We start from the raw sequence: 14,658 nt of genomic DNA on the forward strand, positions 1-14,658 counted from the left end.
GTCTCCCCAGCCCTGTTTCTCCGAGCCCCAGTCTCCCCAGCCCTGTTCATCCGAGCCCCAGTCTGAGATCCCGTGTCCTGAGAAACTCCTGCCATCCGGCCGTCCCCCGGAGCCCTCCTGGCCGTCCGGCCATTCCCCTGACCGTCCCTCGGAGCCCTTCCAGACACCCCTCCTCCAGACACCCTCCACCCACCCTATTGGACTTTTGTATCTGTTGGGACGTCTAGAATCCGTCCCTTGAGAGGGGGGGTTCTGTCACAATTTATGTTTTGATTTAGTTATTTATTCTGTTTTATTGAGATGTTCCATGTGTCTTGCACTTTATTTCCTGCCTTTGTCTGTCTTGCCCCTGTGAGGGTCTGCCCTTCCCCTAATTAGACACTGATGCTTTCAATCACCTGCACCTCCTCAGTCTGCTTCACTTCACTTTCTGCCCCTGTCTGTTCCTCTCGTGATCGTCTGCCCCACCCTAAATTGAAACCTGTTCTGTCTAATCACCTGCACCTTCCCTGTGTATTTAAACTCTGTGTCTCCCTTGGCTCAGTGTTCATTTGTCTATGGTGTAACCTGGTCCGTCTGTCTGCCATTTCCTACTGGTATGTTTCGTGTCTGCTCCCCTTTGTCGTGTTCCCTGTTTCTTTGGATGTTTTATTTTCATGGACTTGTGATTCACACCTTTTTGTGTTGAATACTTTTTTGTTACAATTAAACCCACAATTATCCAACCCTCCGTTTCCCGTGTCTCCCTGCATTTGGGTCCAGCCCTTTATTTTGTGCAAAAACCTTACATGATGTCTCATTTCAGATGATCTCATAACAACACATCTAGTGGGAGACGGAGAGGAATGTTATTTATAAATTGTGGAACTGCAGAATGTGACTTGTGAATTTATAGTTTTACCATGTTCTTTGTCTTTTTTTGTACACTCAAAAAGAGTGCAAAAATTGACATCACACACTTGTATCATTTATTGCATACATTTTACTATAGGGAAATTAGTACTTGATCCACAATCAAATACAGCAGCAGAAGAGGACTCAATAGGAACTCAATAAGTCTCCCTCGGCTATACAGAACAATACCCAACAGACTCCTGTCACATGAAATGCATAGAAGGCATAGAGTGGTATGGCAATAACAAACAGAACATGAGAAAGCTGAGTTGGGGTAGCAGCCAGAACAATGTGTTGCTGGGAGGAGCATGGTGTCCTCATTAGCATGTCTGCAGTGACGGTTATTAAGCCTCTGACAGTGTTAACAACTTTATTGCTCTTCAGAACAACAGCTTTCTCCTGGGTGAAAGTCCTGTGTTTGTTTGACCCATCCAATATCCATCCCACCCATTAATAGTGGACTTTTGTAGAGTGCTTCCTCAATATACTACATCACTTGCTCTGACTAAATGCTAAAACGTCTACATTTAACGTATTTGTGGTTTGCAGAAACGTACAATGCCAACATTTCTAGGGTGACTGGGCTGTATTGGTTAGTTGTCAACAAATCTCTTTGCTGTCTCTGCTGCCGAGCCACAAGCCCATTCGTTTTTTACAGAAAACATGAAACTTTAAAAACAGATCACAAATATGTAGTTTTATTTTTACAACTCTGTAATTTATTAAAACAGCTTTGCACTGTATTTCTGAGCAAATGTTGCTCAAACTAGAGTTAATAGTACATTTGTTAGGAACTATTTTCAGCTGTAAATGAATACACATTTGGTGAGCTAGTGAGTATTTAAAGCAGAAATATGGTGTATTGACTCATAATAAACTTCAGTGCCCATGTTCACCTAAAAGAGGAAACATGTCACTCATTGCAACAGCGGTGGCTAAACGATGTGTTTTTAATAGCTTTTGGACAACACTGATTCTCTGGTTTGGAGAAATAACATATCCGGCTTAACTACTCTGTCAGTACTATTGATTGGGACAATTCATCATTGATTTCTGTATTTCCATGGTACAATAAAAAAAATATGAAATGTCAGCAGGTTTATCATTTGGGATAGTGTACTAACACAACTCAATAAAATATATAACATAGGTCTAGTCATTTTAGACAATATAAGCCCTTTTTTTTTAACCAGCCCATGTTTATTTCTCTCCTGAATACAGTTCTATTTCATCTTTGATTTCTTTACTCTTGCTATTCAGCTGTGACACTAAGCTGTGGAATAGAAATAAGTTACTACTAACACTATAAATGCTCTACATCTGGTAATTCAACTCACTATTTATGCCTTACAATACAACTCTACCACAGCATACTGACATGAAATTTAAAATCATGTCACCATATGTGTAACATTACATTATTTGTTTTGCTGCAGCCCCCTGGATTTCTCATTTTCTCTCTCTGGATTGATTTCTGGCTTCGTAGTGACACACACTGTGCAGTGTGGAAAACTGACATTTGGAAATCTATTCCTAAAAATCCCAGCTACAGTAAATTGCTACAGCTTGCTTTGACTTTTTTTCCGCAGCATCTCTGTGACCTCCTGCTTCAGGCTGTCCAGAGGCGGCCATTAGGGGCCTGGAATGAGAAGGTCTTTCTGCGCACTCATCCAAGTGTGACGACCGGTTGGGGTGGGGGACACATGGGTCATCACAGATCCATTCAGGGCTTTCAGCCACAGTGTTTGCCTGGCATGATGCCCCTAAAAGGTCACCAGTCCATGAGATAACATTTATACAACCATCTCATGCTTGGCTAGACTGCTTTGGATGCAGAAGAAGGCAGCAGCAGAGCAGGGGTTGGTTGGTTACGAGAGCCTCCAGGGTAAGAAGACGTAAAGGATAGAGGAGACACTGTTTAAATCAGCCGTTGAGCCACTTTCACTGTGGGGTGCTGTTTACTCCACTGACAGGTTATTTGTGTTGGAGACTGTGTGCCATTAATTTGAGAGGTGTTTGCATGGATTACTGTGGAGACAAATGTGGGGTTTGGCTAAGATTAGGCCTAATTAGAGATTCACCTTTTAATTCAATATTATTACCCCTTGAGTCGAGATAGGTCCATCGGGTATACAAACAAATAGGTAAGGCTTATAAAAAACAAAAGCAGTGTTGTGTATGCACTCACATGATGATAATAATGGTTATTGTTGGGAGGGGGGGGGATCTCATAGCACTCTTGATACAAAGAAGAAGTAGTTCTTTACAGAGAAGAAACTAAATGAACTAGAAGACTTTGACCTGCTCTAATCAATGTTTTAACAATGGATCAAATGTCAAAGTAGGGCTGAGCAATGTATGATATATCGAGATTGTGATATGAGACTAAATTTGTCCTGCAGTTTGGATATTGTAATATAATAGTGTCTTTTCCTGGTTTTAAAGGCTGCATTACAGTAAAGCGATTTTCTAAATTCACCAAACTGTTCTAGCTGTTCTATTATTTTCCTTTACACACTTAGTCATTATATCTACATTACTGATAATCATTTATCAAAAACCTCATTGTGTTACTATTTTGTAAAAGCACCAACAGTCAACCCTACAATATCGATGCAATATCAATATCGTGGTATTTGCTCAAAAATATATTTGATGTTCTCATATCACCCAGACCTATATGTCAATGTGAAAGGGTCCAAACCCACAGAGAAAAGTTACCGGGCTTTTTTGATTCCCTCTCAGCTCTATGGAGATTTTTAGTGTCTTTCAGCTCATTGTTTTGGTTTCACGGCCCGAATAGTTTAATGTTTTGGTTCACTCTGGTTCACTCGCCTTTCCAGCCCCAGCCCAAGGTTTTCAGTGAAAACGTCACCTTTACTACCGTGTGATCATAATGAAGCGTTTAGCAGCTAGTAGCCAGATATTTCCCTCAGCAGTCAGTGGAGATCAGAAACGAGCTAAAAGAAGACTGAATACCGAATTTAAAATCAGATTGCCAGAAGAAGAACTCTACATGCTACACATGCTCTCCAATGAGCAGGACTTTGACACAAGAGTCCAGAGTTGGCATCCTGAGTCCTGTTTTTGGTTTCGGATTTAAGCAACTAAAGCACTTTGGTTAAGAGAAAGATTGGGGTTTCAGTTAAATGTAATAAACCTGTTGTGCTTCAAGACACTGCAGACTTGTATCAAATCCTCATATCCAAATGCTGCCAGTGCCCAAACATAACCATAAAAAAGTTTAATAATACTGCGGTCACTACAAGATTGCAGGATTAGATATTTTGGCAAAAAACACATTCAATTGTTGTCGGTGTATTGACATATTGGTACAAAAATGTTGAGACTTTTTAGATACATTCATAGATTCATGATAATAATTGTATTTGAGCAACATCACAACTATTACAAAGCATACCTGCTGTTGCAAGCTTGTTGTAAATAAATGTATTATATTGTCTAAATAGAGGTGTTAGAAAGAAGGGAGGAAAATGCATAATGGTGGTGGTTGGGATGAAGGCATGAATTACAGTGGCTCTTTGGTATTAAGGAAATAATGAAATAATATTTTCAATTTGAAAAACCAGAACCAAGATTGATCTATAAAGTATCTATTTCGGCCTCTATGCCAAGCAAAAGTATTTCTGTCTCCTCTTTAATAAAAATATTGCTTGCACATGTATAAAGCATGTATAAAGTGCTGGGGACCAAGGCAGCTGTGTGGGACTGAATCAGAAGAAGTGTTATATTTCTGAGACACTTAGCCATTAACATTTCATAATCTCACAATAGATCCAGGACAACCAGAACTGACACCATCAACATGATTTGCCATGTGTGGTTTCTGTGGTGTAGTATGTCTAAATGCCTGACTCCAACTCCTCCAAAATCTTGCGTTTTTTTTCTCAGAAACATGTTTAAACATTAATGAATTGTTTTGAAATAAAAGGTTTGATGCTGGCTTTCATTTAATCAGGACCTCACTGTCAAGGTTAAGTTTCTGGGTTGAAGAAAAACTCAGTCACAGATGTGTCTATGATCGTCAGGACACTTTGACGGGGGAGAATTAGACGTGAAGAGCGAACTTCATATTAACAAGGGTTGGCAGCAGCCTGCCAGTTGGTCAGTCATTACAAATGTATGCTGTGCTGTCAAACACTGATCAAACACACCAAACTGATTCTAGTGGAGATCCCAGCAATATCAAATATGTGTTGCTGATTTTAGTGGAAATATGTGCAAAACAATCCACAAGAATATTTCTCTTTGATGGATTGATGCAGCCATCAAAAGAGTGGTGGGGGGTGAATATTTCACTCAGGGTAAACTCATATAGCTAAATATAAAGTATATACCTCAAACAGGATGAAAAGGGTTACTTCAACAAGCGAAGGACAGCCAGCCACTAACATATGCATTCATTTAAACAAACAAAGGGCTGGATTGAGGTGCACTCAAGTTGGATGTAAGTGACATTGTTACATTTAAGCAAAGAGCAAAACTGTGTAGAACAAATTGTGACCAGCCGGGCACTGGCATGGCTGAGATGGGTCCTTGTTTAACCCAGTGTTACTTTAACTTTAGACTCCTGAGAAACAAAAAGTTGTTGCAGAATGAAAGAAAAGGGAAACGTTATTACAGCACACTTACCTCTGAGCATATATGCATTGGCTTTGCAACATCACTTTCACTTCACTTTTTTCTGCTTAAATATGCGTGTATGTCGTTCCCCGCATTTTGGATACTTTAAACTAGATTCTTTTTATAAACATGGAAGATTACAAAAACAGGATTAAGGACTATTTGAATGCACACCATGTTACTGATCCCAGTTAATTCAATTATTAATGTAATTAGTTGTTTGTTTTCATTTACTTTTTGGTTGTTCCTTTTATCTGAAATTTGTTATATTGTTATTTTTAACTGTTTTTAACCTGAACCCGAGGGTGGGGGCCAGGTTTTCTGGACGACGTTGTGGGTGGGAACAGCGCCATCAGCTGTAACCGCCATATGAGAGCAGTGCAGAGCGGCGGCCATTAGCTAGCCAGTGGGGCACAACAGAGAGACTTGCAATAAAATATACGTGCAACTGGCCCGGCTATGTTCACAAAGCACAGAGAGGCTCAGATAACAACACACACAGAGATGGAGAGCGACTTCAATCTCTGCTCAGGTAGACATTACTCCACTAAATCTTTACATAGCAAAGAAGTGTTTGCTGCTATATTGATGCTCTGTATTATTTCAAATTTAGCGAAAACTTATTGAAACTTTTTATGCTCCCGTCCTGTCCCGGGCTCCCTTGCAAATTTGAATTTGAATCTCAATGGGAAAATATCCTGGTCAAGTAAAGATAGAAATAAACGAAAATGCAGCTGCATTTGACTTCAGGTAACTTCTGCTCAGTTTTACGGATACAAAACCACATGGCCAACCATAAACTACTTTAAGTTACTCACTAATTGTACATGTTTTTGGTTGTGATAAAGCAATCAATCTGCTCGCACACAAAGGCCTCGACCAGAAGACACCGTCTCCTGTATTACATAAGTTCTCCTCAGCTTTTCCTTTGGCTTATAGATGCAACTGAAACACTTAAGAAAGACCTGGATACTCTGCTGCGTTTTGTGTCTGTGTTCTTTAACCTCAATGAAAAAACAACTGTCGAACTCTGTAGGGATTCAGAGATTGTAGCTGCTGAGATGAGTTAAGTCACATGAAAGAGCAGCTGGATGAAATGAACATTCCCTCAAGGCCTGGCTGCCGCTTCTGATACTTCTACAGACGCACCACAGGGAGACGGCTGAATAAGCATTATAGTGTGGTGAAAAACATGACCTTAAGGTCCAACTCATCTGCAGCAGTGACCCCACCCAACCACAAGGCAGTGCACCACTGCCTGTGTGTGCTTTCTAACTCTAAAGCAGCGGTCCCCAACCTTTTTTGCGCCACGGACCGGTTTCATGTAAGACAATATTTTCACGGACCGGCATTCAAGGTGTGGCGGATAAACACAACGAAATAAAATGATCTGACCTGCATGAAAACAAATATAAAATGCATAAAAAATACAACTCACAATAACGCTGAATCAGTGGGAGCCCTGAGCTTGTTTCTCTGTAACGGGACTGTCCCATCTGGGGGTAATTGGAGACAATGACACCCAAAGTCTGTTCCTTATGTCCAGTCTACTTCGTAATTTTGTTTTGATTGCTGTCACTGCAGAACATCCTGCTTCACAAAGATAGGATGTTGGAAATGGAAGCAGGGTTTTCAGTGCTTTATTGGCGATCTCAGGATATTCAGCCTTGATTTTAATCCAAAACACCAGCAGAGTTGTTGTCTCAAACATACTTTTAAGGCCACCATCATTTGCAATCTCCAGCAGCTGATCTTCCTCTGTCGCCACATATTATGCAGAGCGGGCTTGGCGAGTGAGAATTACTCCTGACGTTTAATTAGACTCCTGATATTGTCTGTTAAATGAAGATTTCTTTTTCTTGGAAGTTGTAGGCTCTTCTTCTGTCTCCTTAGTGGGCCTTTGCAAAGAAGCTCTCCAAAAGCTTTTTACTCATTTTACTCATTTTACTCATGTGAGCTTGTGGGCTTAATTTTTGAGGTAACGTATCACGTGACCGAGACAAGCATCTTGACATGTGTCAAGAGCCACAGGCGGATGAAATTGGGAGAGAATCCGGTCATTTTTCAAAATAAAACATCTTTCAGACTCTGATAATCAATAAAACGGAAATAATATAAGTTATTTATTCTTTCTGTGTGGCCTGGCACCAAATGACCCACGGACCGGTACCGGTCCGCAGCCCGGTGGTTGGGGACCGCTGCTCTAAAGCATTTCCCTTTGGTCATTATCCCTACCACTCCAGTACATGTGTTTTTCTCTGTTTGCATGTAACCACGTCCATTAAGATTAAGATAACCCACTTTCAGTATTTTTCGAATCATTTCCTCGGCAGTATCACATTGTCAATCTGAGAGTGGAAGAATGTTTTTCATAACAAAAGATATGGAACTTCCTGTTCGGATAGGACACCGATCAGCAGAAAGTTTGCATAGCTCATCAAAAAAACTGCACTAGAGTGTGTTTGTGTGTGCTTTGAGGCAAACGGACTGCAGCTTTTCACATGAACCCATGAACACCCAAGAGCTTTACTTTCTTACTTACTTAAAAGTACCATCGTGACAACAAAAATATTTGCTCAATTTCTCACTATAAAATAATTTTTGTTTAAAAAAATATTTTTCTCATAATAATGAGAAATTCATTTTACTTTTAGTGTGAAACTTACTTTTCTGGTAACAACGAATCAGGCAGTATAACTGTGATTTTTAACCATTCATGTCATGTTTGCATATGTTGGCTCGTGTGGGGCATCTCCTCCAACCCAAAAATCACGTTGCTCTTTGCAGTTTCCTGTTTGAAGCATCTGTAAATGCACTTCCTGTGTGACTTCCTGCCGTGAGAATCATTGACAAGGATTACAAAATCTGTCCTGACTCCATGCCCTGAAGGCGGGAAGGTGAGCAGAACGTGGTAAATGGCCTGGGGTGGCCGACTTGTGATGTATAGGTGAGTAAAAACTACCAAGACAGAGGTCGCCAGAGGTCGCCAGACAAAAATCTGAATGTGTGGTGGAGTGATGGGTGAGAGGAGGGGGGGTGGAGCAGACTCAAAGGGAGCCGTGGAGCAAGTGAAAAGAGGGGACAGAGGGGGGTTACACAGTCCTAAACGAAAAGACAACAAAAAGGGAGAATGTTGGGGTGATAAAGTGAGGAGAGGATGTGTGTGTGTGTGTGTGTGTGTGTGTGTGTGTGTGTGTGTGTGTGTGTGTGCGTGTGTGTGTGTGTTGCATGTTTACCTGTCTTGAGGGGACATAAATATGTTTACACTGTCACATTGTGGGGACTTGCCTTTCTTGTGGGGACAAAATGCGTTGCCATGAGGTAAATCATTATATTATAGGGTGAATACTTGGTTTAAGTTTTGGGTAAAGATAGGCTTAGGTTGAGGTGAGGATGTAATGTCCCCAAAAGTCATGAAAAGATGTGTGTGTGAAGTCCAGGGGAGTATTGTCGTTGGCATGGTGGTAATAACAAACTGAAAATAGTATTATAGTATGGCTGTAGACTCTCAGTGTTGTTCACCATTTTATCACATTTTATAGATTAAAGATTGATTGATTAATCAAAAGTAAAGAATGACCATTGCAGGTCTCTCTGCACCACATGGAAATCTGTCCGTCATGAGAAGGACCACATTTATCCAAAACTGTCTTAGCATCAAAGTATTTTGTAAAACAATGCTGAAAACACAGATGAGTAACAATAACAATACAGAGAGAGCTCACACTAAAATGTGAAGGGAAAAGTGGGACAGCAGATACATGTGGAGTCAGAAGCAGGCAGTGACAGTGAATGATAAATGTAGCGAGAAGGATATGACAGATGGAGAGAGGAGAAGAAGGAGAGTGTTTGATGACTTATACCCATCCGCAATGAAAGGAAGATAAATTGCTTCCATTTACAGTGGGAGCAAGACTTCCTTTTGAATGGCTTCCCTGTGGGCCTGAACATCTGCGGCCATTGCTTCTGTCCTCCCATAATCTCTATCCCTCTATCAGTCCTGTTCTTTTCCAATGTGTTAAAGGACAATATCAGTGGCTTAACCCACTAAGAACAAAAGGTATATACTTTGCATTACAGACAAGCATTTCTAAAATAGATAATATTAGATTAGATTAGCCTCTATTATCTCCCTCATAAGAAATGTGTCTTGGGCATTCGAGAGAACACAAGTAAGGTAGCAGCATACAGCCTCTTCCTATACACAATACATCTGTACGTGTAGAATCAAATTAAAGTTTACATTAAAACAGAACGGGACTTTCATTCAAGTGTTTGTTTCCCGTGTGAAACAAAAGTAAACATTGGCATCTTGTTTCGTCAGTCGTTAGTGTCGTTAGTCACTTCACTTACATGCGTGTGTCACTTACGTAGTCAAGTTAATGTTAACCGCGATCTTTTCCGAAACCTAACTAAGTGGTTTTGTGAAGGAGAAAGTTTATTTTGAAAAGATGCTTTGCATGTAACGAGCCGTCACTGAGACGTGCAAATCTGACACTAGAGGGGTACGAAGAGCGTCAAATTTGAAGCGTATTGCCACCGACCAAGCTGCATTATTCGACGTATTGGTGTGAGAATGCGTTGACTATCAACAGAAGGTTGTTAGTTGTTAAAAGGATATTCCAGGAAACAACCAATCAATGATCCGCACTTTCCCCTCTACTAACTCAACAACCTGTAGACACACATTACAGCGTACTCTACATACACATCCTCTCTTTAAATAATATTCACTCACACATTGTTTTTGGTTATGTTTTTTTTTTTTTAATCAGACAGTCACAGTTCATCTGCAGCTTGCAGCTTGTGCACCATGCAGCTGACAACATCGTACATGCGGTGATTCAGTGTCATATTCTCTGGGTAAATAGCAGGTACAGTGAGAGGGAAACAATGTATTTCCTCAGGGCAAACATTAATTTTCTCGCTCTCCTTTCTGCCTGTATCACGGTTTGCAGACATAACACACGGTTCTGATATTGTCCTCGGTTCGATGGATTCCTGCTTGTGCTGCAGAAGAATCATAAGTCTGGAAGTGCAATCAGCGAGACGGGCATGAGAGAGATGGGGGAAGAGAGGCACCAAATCTCCCTGAGATTCTTGGAGACAGTACCAAATGTTCAGCTCAAGGGCTAGCTATCTATTCTCTACCCGTATGCTCTTATATTATGAGTGTGGGATAAGGGCTGCAAGCATGCACGGCAAGCTGAAAATAATATTAAATGCAGTCCCAAGGAGCACAAACCCCACATAAACAAAAAGACTATTGCCTGAAGAAATTCAGGTCTGGCATTGTATATGTAGCGTCAAAGTTTAGTACTTTGACAGGAAAGAATTTGCTTACTGTATTGATCTTTTTAAAAAGAACTGTACACTTTATAGTAAGGGTACAAAACACATGCATGAATCTCAATCAGATTCAGTTATTGCAGATTTAACTGTGAGGTCATTAATTGAATCATTAAGTGTTAACTAATCACATATACTCAGTGACTTTAGCATTTCTTAATAGTGAGCAACAAGAATTCATGATACTTTCTGAATTCATTCATGCATTCAATCATCATGAGTACCCAATCGTGTTGATACCTTATTATGAAGGTGTTTCTTAAAGGATCATAATAAACACATAGCTTTGAAACTTCTTCAGTTTTCATCTGCAACCAGATAACAACTGAACCATCTCACTATCTCTGGCTCTGTTGTTGTGCCAAGGTCACTCTGGCTGATGGGGAGGGAGAGGAAGACAACACCATTCACCGAGACAAGAGGTCGTAATCAGAGAAAGCGAAGCCATAATCAAACATAGGCCACTAGCAGAAAACAGACAAAGCGTGACAAAAGAAAAGCAAAATAAAATCAAAGCGAGGGAGCGAGGAATTTCACAGAAATACATCTGAAGGAAACCTTTAATCATACAGGGAGAAAGGGACAAAAAGGGGAGCTATGCGGATGAGAATTTTAAATAAAAAAATAAGAGTACGGACAGACAGAAGGCAGGATGGTGGTGGTATTTCCAACATGCTCTAATCAGGGACAGCACATCAAACATGGCCTGTTTATCAGAGTGAAGAAATACCGAGAAAAGCTGGTGGATGCCAGAACAATTCTGTGGAAAGCCAGACTCAAATATGCTGTAGAGAGAAGGGGATTTGGTTTGTACAGCATACGGAAATTAGGACAGAATTGAGTAAATTCCTCCTTACGAAAATCTTTCCGCATGAAAGGTTCTTCCTGTAGACTCGGAGGGTTTAATAAGCTCGGGGGGGGGGGATTGTTTCTCCCATCCTGTCTTCAGCCATCTCACTGGGCTGAGGAAAAAGGAAGAGATGAGTTGTTTCTGAAGGGCAGGGTGAGGACTAAGGGAGGATAATATCAGACCGTCTCTCTTCTTATATTTGCTTGTATTCTGGGAAGGTTCTGCAGGCCACTCTCCACTTTAAAATACTAGTGGCTGGGACTGTCAAACCTGTCTGTTATAATGAATCCCAGCAGATTAGCAGAGACAATTATTCTAATCCAGGTGACACTCAACTAAAGCTGATGTTCTTTTTATTCACCAATCAGCTGCAGCATATGATGAAAGTGAGTCCTACCAGGGAGCGTTTCCAAACGACTTCATATCATTACAGTCCCCTGGTAGGCCGTGTGTTTGAATTACAGCATTGTTTTGAAAATGTGTCCAGGAGAGTTTTGCCATTTTGCCCGTTTTCTGTGATGAGCAAATTGTTCCCTGCCTCTTTTCATGGCTTTGATAAATATTCATCTAGCTGACGCCTGCGTCCTGCTGCAGTGCAGTGTGTTACAGAGCTGAGCTGCGAGGGATGTTGATGAGCTGTGGGTCTGAGGATGCTCAAATTGCACAGCTATCAGGCCTCATCTGGCCGGGCAATCAGTGCAGGATTAACACTCAGGTACATCTTGCCTCCTTTTTTCTTTTTAAATAGGGCATGACATTATCCAGCCATTAGACAGGTAAAGCCACCGTTGTTTGGCATTTCACATACTGATGGGATGCATTGTGATGTTTTCTATGCTCTGTTCAAGGGACTGAAGTCTAATCCAACACAGAGGCGTTCAGTGGCATCCGGCAAGTGATGGGACAGTGGAGCTGCTTGTATGCAGTAACACACTTCCAGCCAGAGAAATCAGATGGGAGTGGGATTGAGCAAGCCTTTAAATGTGTCTTGGGGGCTGGATAGTGGCGGTGATTATCCAAAGAATCCTGACAGGAATTCAATAACAGGCTTTTGTCCTGTGAAATTTCACTCTTCCCATAAGGATCCTTCTGCTTTTGCCTCACTTTCCGCTCCCTCCTCTCTTCTCTATCCCTCTGCTCCTCTGGGGGGAATGAGTTAAAAGCATAATACTGAGAGTACTTGAGTGCTGAGGATACCTCTTGAATGCTAAACAGTCTTATCAAATAGCACACTGCAGCACAGGATCTTAGGTACTGATGGGCAGTGAGGAGCAGAGCAGTCATCTGACAAGTCTGCATACTTTATGTTATGCGTGGTCCATTGAAACTCAATCTACAGAAGGCTTCAAAACATTGAAATCATGAGCAAAGTGAGTTTCCTCTCTCTACAGAAGATCTATAGATATTCTTGTATGTGAATTCTTATTGCTTGTAAATGTAAACCTATAAGATATTTGTCACATTAACATAACATCAAGTAACTATACAGAGAAACGTTCACTCATGGAGCTTAAAACAGCTCTGCAAAGCTTTTAGCAATTTAATATCTCACTGTTTTGGTTCTTTGGCTGCACATATAACTGTGGATGAGTGTGATGGCTTTCACATACCACAATATAAAGACTCTACAGTAGCTTAAAGACAGATCTAGTGAAAAGCTACATGTCAGTGGTAAAATGGGTGAAGGTAAACAAGTGTTCGTTAACACTTATTTTGCTGCTTTGCAACATAAAGGTTACATAGGATGGGAATCATGTGCAAATTATCAATCTGATAATTAGACTGAAATGCCGTTCTACTTCAATTCAAGCCTGAGGTGTGAAACCAGGCTCTAATGCAGCAGAAAAATGCAACATAATTCCTTGCAGACTCAACTGGTAAATGTATATCAGGCCGCAGTCTTTCTGCCCCCTAGTGGTTGGTATGTTTGTCCTGTAGCTTTAAACAAACAGAGAGGTTTTAGAATGTTGTTGGGTGCTGTGTTGCTTATTTGTCTCTTAAAATGAAAAACATTCTTAGTTTTTTTTTACCAAGAGCACAGAAATATATGCATAGTTCATGAATTGTAAAAACAAAAATGTATTAAATGTATAAAATGCATAAAGCAAAATGTTTGAAAAGCTATAAGTAAATGACAAAATGCACATTATGCTTATACATGGTGCTTGAGTTAGAAGGTACAGCTGTATCTCCAAAGCTTTCTTTGGCATCAATGGTAAATTGATGCCAAAGAAATGACTGATTATTATATTATATATTAGTAATTGTTTTAGCAAAAATGCCTACAAATCTCTCATTCCAGCCTCTAAAATGTTAATGTTTGCTTGTTTCATTAGTCTTCTGTCAGAGTAAACTGAATTCCTTTTGATTTTGGACTGTCGGTCTGACAAAACAAAAGATTTAGAGAGGAAACCTTCAATCATGATGTATCTACATCTTTCCCTATTTTCGAACATTTTTCTAAGATAAAATAGATTTATTGAGAAAATAATCTGGATTCTTTTCGATAATGAAAATAATAGATGACTGCAGCCCCAGTCAATGGAGTCCTAAATTCCTGTCAGAGACTTTGTGAGTTGAAGTGTATGTTTACAAATGTTGTTAATTGAGTATCGGATAAAAGTCTGATCTGTTGATTCACCTGTTTGTTAATCATACTGTGTGAATACATCTACTATTAACACACCCACTTGGTATTCAGGGCACAGAAATTGTGAAATGCTTTGAAATTACAGTCCCTCTCACACATACACTCCCATATACACAGACAAAACACTTCATCTGTATAACACTCTGCCTACACTGTTCCTTTTTGGGCTCAGATGAGAAGCACAGTGCGGCTGTGGGATGCTTGTGCAGGAGGATAGGACACTATGTGTGTGTGTGTGTGTGTGTGTGTGTGTGTGTGTGTGTGTGTGTGT

The 14,658-nt window shown here is 40.4% G+C and overlaps 1 protein-coding gene across 1 annotated transcript in view; it reads right to left on the bottom strand.

Moving 5' to 3' along the window:
* The window catches only part of LOC116395458 (junctional adhesion molecule B-like), a 26,271-nt gene that overhangs the window by 485 nt on the left and 11,128 nt on the right, over positions 1 to 14,658 (bottom strand). The window lies entirely within an intron of this gene.

The sequence above is a fragment of the Anarrhichthys ocellatus genome, unplaced genomic scaffold, assembly GCF_004355925.1.
Source record: "Anarrhichthys ocellatus isolate YVR2014 unplaced genomic scaffold, GSC_Weel_1.0 scaffold47, whole genome shotgun sequence".
In the NCBI taxonomy this organism is placed as follows: Eukaryota; Metazoa; Chordata; class Actinopteri; order Perciformes; family Anarhichadidae; genus Anarrhichthys; species Anarrhichthys ocellatus.